The sequence below is a fragment of the Pterocles gutturalis genome, unplaced genomic scaffold (assembly GCF_000699245.1).
Source record: "Pterocles gutturalis isolate BGI_N339 unplaced genomic scaffold, ASM69924v1 scaffold45470, whole genome shotgun sequence".
Taxonomy (NCBI): domain Eukaryota; kingdom Metazoa; phylum Chordata; class Aves; order Pterocliformes; family Pteroclidae; genus Pterocles; species Pterocles gutturalis.
Genome location: NW_010147526.1, coordinates 25,114 through 31,174, shown reverse-complemented (window position 1 = coordinate 31,174; position 6,061 = coordinate 25,114).

The window sequence follows — 6,061 nt, the reverse complement described above, 5'->3', positions numbered from 1 at the left end:
GTAATGATTTTTTAACGGAAAGGGTCTTTCAAGCCCAAGCACACACATAAAAAGAGTCTCTATTGCTGCTTTAACTCTCAAGGAGGGAGTTATTGCTGTCTTATTATAGTTTTCTCAAATAAGGGAGAAAATAAGCAAGACTTGCAGTGGTGGTTCTAGAGAAAGGCCAGGAGCTTGAAGAAGGTAAGCTAAGGCTGAGAAAGAGAAAAGCACAAAGATGGTGGAGAACAACAGCAAGGTTATGGGTATGTCCACGCCTTACATGGCCACATAGTGCAGGGATAGCCTTTGTATACCTATGTCTGGTCCTGGAAGCTGTCTTCAGGCTTCTGTCTCAGCAGTTTGGAGCTCAACTGAAAAAGTTACTCTACTGTAATAGTGAATTTTCCATATTTTGAATTCTTTAAATGAAGGCTAAGAGATAAATTGTGTAGCTGTGTCTACAGTTAGGGATTTTGTGCTACAGTTGCTAATGGGGTTTTGTGATTGTTATGGCGAATAACAATCCAAGCAGGTGAAGCCAAAACAGATGAGCAGATCAAATAACACTTTCTGGACTTGAAAACTATGAGTAGATTAGCACTGATAGTACCCACATGAAGCAGGAGGTCTTTTGAAGAACGTGTCATCTTTCACTGTGGGAGCTAAGAAGCCCCGCTGAAGCCGTACGAGTATGCTGGTGATAATATTAGGAGTAGATGTGTAATTTTGGTTTTGTGAGGGCTAAAAACTGCAGTGTTTATCAAACTTACTTCCTTTTTAGATATGGTATTGGCAAAGAACAGGAGGCCAGAAACTGAGCAGTAGATTTGATCTCACAGGCATGAAAGTGAATTCTAGTCATGGCTGCTGACTTCCCTTATGTATGTTTGAATGAAATATTAAAATTATTTTTGTACTTTGGCAGCTCACAGCTGCAGACACCTCAGCTGCAGAGATCACCACAAGTTGCAACATTGCGGTGAAGTTAGAGAGAACCACAGAGGAGTCAGGCTTTTGTCTCTGAATTCCAGCTGTACATTTCTTACTTCAAACACTTGCAAAAATACATAGCCATTGCCTCTCATTAAATTTCCTCTAGCTGTCTGCCTGTCTGTTGTGTTCTGAGAGTCGAAACGAAGCTATCTAAAAGATGCAAAGATACCAGAAAATGCACAGTCTTCTACCTCAGAAGTTGAAAGAATTTTAATAAATTAAATAAAAATTGCTGTAGGCAGTTTCTGGAACAAGCACACATATACACATTCATACATGTATTTTCTCAGTTCCTTTCCTCTACTTTTGTTTATTTATTATTCTGAGGGCTTTAAAGTACAAATGTGCTCCTAGCATTAAATATAGCATATATTGTCACTACTTAAAGCAGAAATATTCATTATGCATTTGTCCTCTTTCATGATTATATCTGAACAATGTTTATATTATTTTTAAGTGTTACTTTATATTTACTGTGTACCAAACACACTATGAGCCACACTCTTCTATTAATAATTACCAGTTTTTAATCCCATTCCCACCTTCTCTGTGTTGGTTTTCCCTGAGTAGAAAGGGGTCGTGGCTGAGGGACCTGGGGGCATTTGTGAATGAAGCATGGGATGTGGTCTATTGACAGCTAGTATCACCCTCCCAGACAGCCTATGATCCTTCCGGCACCTGGTCCTCGTGCTCTGGGGTTGGGAGACACAGCCCGGAGCCTGCAATAAAAAACACCAAGCAGCAAGGAGCAATCCTGCAGCCAGCCAGGGTGCTGGGTGTTGCCAGCGTGCCCCTGGGCTGCCTCGCCGGCAGCTGGGCAGGATCCCCACGGCAGCTGCATGTCCTGGCTGGAGATGGGGACAGGGCTTCCCCAGGCAACGCCTTCTTGTTTCCTCAGATGATGGCAGAGAAGGGCCACATCATATCAGAAAGTTGCCATTACCAAAATATCTTTACTTAAATTCATCCTCTAGCTGCCCTTTTCTCATGACTAGAGTGAAATGAGGCAATAACCTCATTTGATTTGCGCATCCCACAAAACTTGCCAGTGAGGTTAGAAACCTCTGTGCAGCTGATTTAAGCCTGCTGGTTCTGCGTTGGTTTCTTCTTCATAAACTGTGCAGAGGTATGCTGCAGACCCCTCCAGTTTGGAAACCACTGAAGTAGATGAATGTTAGAAGTTTGATGCCTCAACAATAAGGACTGAAGCTGATCAAGTGAACTCTGCATAATGATGACCTGAGAACCTAAAGAACATAGCATATGTATGTCCCAGCATGATAGCAGAGACCATGGAGAAAAAAATACCATGTGTGAAAGTATGGTGCAAATCTGAGCTGTGTTCCAGACAGGGAAGCAGCTAGATTGATGGGCTTGTACATTTGCACTACTAGGGCACCTATTAACAAATAATGTAGATTATTCCTACTAAGCACCTTGAGTTTCTTGGTAAAATGGTGTTCGGGATATTGCTAAAATTAAGTTGTCTTTTGTTTGTCAGTAAGTAAAAAAACGGTAACAGTCAAAGATTTTGGACATCACTTTCTTAGAATCTAGATAGCAAAATGGCCACTTTGTTGGGTTTAGATTTGATAACCTGATATTGGCATTAGCCAGAAAAGTTAATAGTCACATGCTCTTCTCCTGCCCAACAATAATACTACAGCTCTGTTTTTGGAGGTGATAATGTCACTACCTGGACAATACATGCTCACACTTACAAAGGCTGTGAGACAAATGAAACCCCAACGGCTCTTTAACGACCTTAATTGAAGCTTCATTTTCCTAAGTGCTGTAGTGACTTCCATGGAAGTCAATAGGTTTAACTCATTCGTTTAGTTTCCTTTTTTAAAATAATGCTTTCAAATGTATTTGATTGTGTTTTTGTTTATTTTGTTGTTGTTTTATTATATTTCTTTATTTCCAGTGGGACTGTTCTTAAATAACAAATTTTATAACCAAACTGATAGGGGTGTTGCACTCAAAATATTATTTAAGGGTGAAGAAACACCTTATAGATACAGCCAAGAATTTAGTATTATACTAATATTTAAATTTTAACAGTGTAATCCAAGAATCATTATTAGCTGTGATCTAATTATACTCAGAAAATAATACTTCTGTGCAGAAAAAGTTTCAGTAGTAATAGTAATGTCAGAATTGTTCTACACACGCTACTTACTTTGTGCTGCTTTTCTTGGTGTTTCATCCACCCTCCCCCTGCTCCTGTGGGTCACTCTGGTGGGTGTTGGTGGGGGCATTACGGCGTGTCACTGGCATCTGGAGTCCTTTGCTGGGAGGGATATGGTCTCCATTTTGTTGATTTCTTTTTCCTCACTCACTCTAGGATCTGCTTGGGTTCATTTTTATGCTTGCTAACACACTTTTAGACCTTGTTTTTTCCTCACTGATCTGAAGCTCCACCTTACAGCCAGGTTTACTACACACAAGACCTTTCACTTATGCTAGGTACTATTTGTTCTCTTTGTTATACCTAAAAGCAGTTTTGTCCAGCCCCAGGTCTGCATTTCTTTAGCTGACCACTGGTGAGCTGTTCATAGCTGTGGGGTCTCCAGTGCCAGCCTGTGACCATCTCTGATCATCCCATGTCTGCCCTCCTCTGTGCTGCATCCTGTGTCTCCACTTCTCGATACCGCTGCTGTCCTCCCAGGCCGGTATGCTACATAATATGTAGAAGTTGTAAAACCGTGGTGGTACCATACAAAGGAAAACAAAAATACAACAAATTAGCCATAGCCACCTGGTGAATTAGAAAAATTGCTGTTTTAGCTGAACCAGGAAAAGCAAAGCTGCGGTCAGGTTGAGAACAGTTCAGAGGGAGCAAGCCTGACAAGCCTCCCGCCTGAGACCTTGCAAACTCAGTACAAAGCCTGTGATCTCTTACTAGCAATGGCTATACCATATTATAGGGCTACAGAGTAACAGAGGTCATGATGCAATTCAGGCATACTTCACTGTATGGGGTATATATGTGTAGAAAATGTGAAATAATGTACACGTGAAAGGTAGCCGTAGTTTGGAGTGTCACATATGTATTTTGCTAATGGGCTTCCCACTCACCTGTCTGTTATAATGGGAACAGTAGCACACTGTTGGGGTTGGATCTCTCTGTTTTGCTTTAGTTTTATGGAATATTTTCCGGTCTCAGTAGTTGTTTGCTGGGACAAATAATACAGTAAATTGCACATCTGACAGAGCTGGCATTGTAGTTACTCATTATCAGGTAATATTCATACAGATCAGAAAAAATGCTGAACTTTTTTATAAAACTCAGATGCAAAGACAGAGTCCAATACAAAACTCTATACGGTGGAATTTTATCTGTAAATCAGCAAAAGGCACAGCAGAAGCATTGAGGCAAGGCAAGAGCAGGAGGTCAGATTTATAGTCCCATGTTTACTTATTTGTAATGCAGAGTCCACAGCTCTCCATTTATTTATCTTCAGGAATACGTAATATATTTCTTCCTATTTATTCCTGGGTGAGAGTATGTATGAATTAACATGAGACATTAGTCCAGAGACATATATTAGATACTGTGAACTGAGAGTGTACACCCATAAAATTTTTATCCTTGGGCACTTTTTGAATGTCTGCGGCCTGTAAGGGGATGGTTGCAGATGCACTGTAAGGGATTGTGCAGCTGGGCAGTTATTACCATACCTCGTGACTGGGAGTGCATGTGTTGCATTAGTGATAAGGGAGAAGGGCAGCAACCTTATTTCTCTTATCTTCTGCATCTACAAATTGGCACTTTCTATATCACTGTGAACACTGAGAACCAGGTGCAGAGGGTCAGGTTTTCTCCTCGCTTGCACTCCTGTTAATCCATTTAACTCAGTATCATGATACGTTAGCACAAATCAGCTGCTGTTAGTGTTTGAGCCATGCTATTCCCTGCTGATAAAACTCTTCCATTTCCCTTCCACTGTAGAAAGTGTTGGAGCTGCTTAGCAATTCTTGGAAGTTAAGTCACATATAGTGATTTATCTTTTGGAGATTATTCTTAGTTTTGAATAATTTTTCATTTTCCATTACCCTGCTAGGAAACTTTCCAGCCTTATAAAACTGGAAAGAATTGGAATTGGTTCTTTTGGGGAGTTGGCTGCACTGGAATGGTTTTCATGCGAAAGAGGCACAAGTCACAGAGCTCCTCACATTTCAGATTTCTTTATCTTACTTTTAGCAATTCAGGTGCTTGTTGTACTACTTGGTAGGATACAAATCCAGGTGTATGCATGGGAACAGGGACAGTATTTTTTTAGCAGCAGATCACCAAGGGTCTGCAGCGCACAGAATAACCACTCTGGCAGGAATCGTACTGATTCTAGCACTGTTGCTAGACTTTCAGTTTTGACTGTAATGAGCCATTCTATTATAAACATTTTCAAGTGACTGATGGTGGGTGAGAATAACCAAGCAAAAAATTCCTTTAAATACAACTCCTCCTTATCTGGGTTACCCCATGCTACCCAAATATGCATAAGAATAGGTGAGAGCTTCCACATTTCCAGCATTACCTTCTCAGCTGAAATACAGCAGTGGAGAGTACTGTGTTTGGATTGATTCAGGCAGACTATGGTGAAGGGCCTGCACTTGCAGCAAGTGTTTACTTAGATGTATTGAGGCTGAATACTGAAAACAGCCTATAAGTTGAATAAGTAGAATACAGATATATGAAAGGTTTGAAGCGGTCAGGCTTTCTTTACCAATTTCTTACCTGAAAACTCTTTTCCAAACTAGTGACAGAAGTTGTAGCCAGTATTGCAAGGCTACTGTATAGATATTCATATGCTTAGACTATTTTGTACTACCAGCTGGTACAGTGGGTTCAATATTGTCATTCTGAAGTGAACTTTTGAACACATAATTACATGGAGCTGAAGTAAAAATCATATTGTAATATCTAATACAAGCAAGGTGTTCTATTTCAAGTGGTTCACTCAAACTTACAGTAAGAAAATCCAATAATGGGAGGCTTAAAAATAGAACCTTTCCATTTATTAATTTAAGCCATTTTAAAGGGCAAAAATATGAAAGCTTAGATTTAGGCTCTTACTTTTCT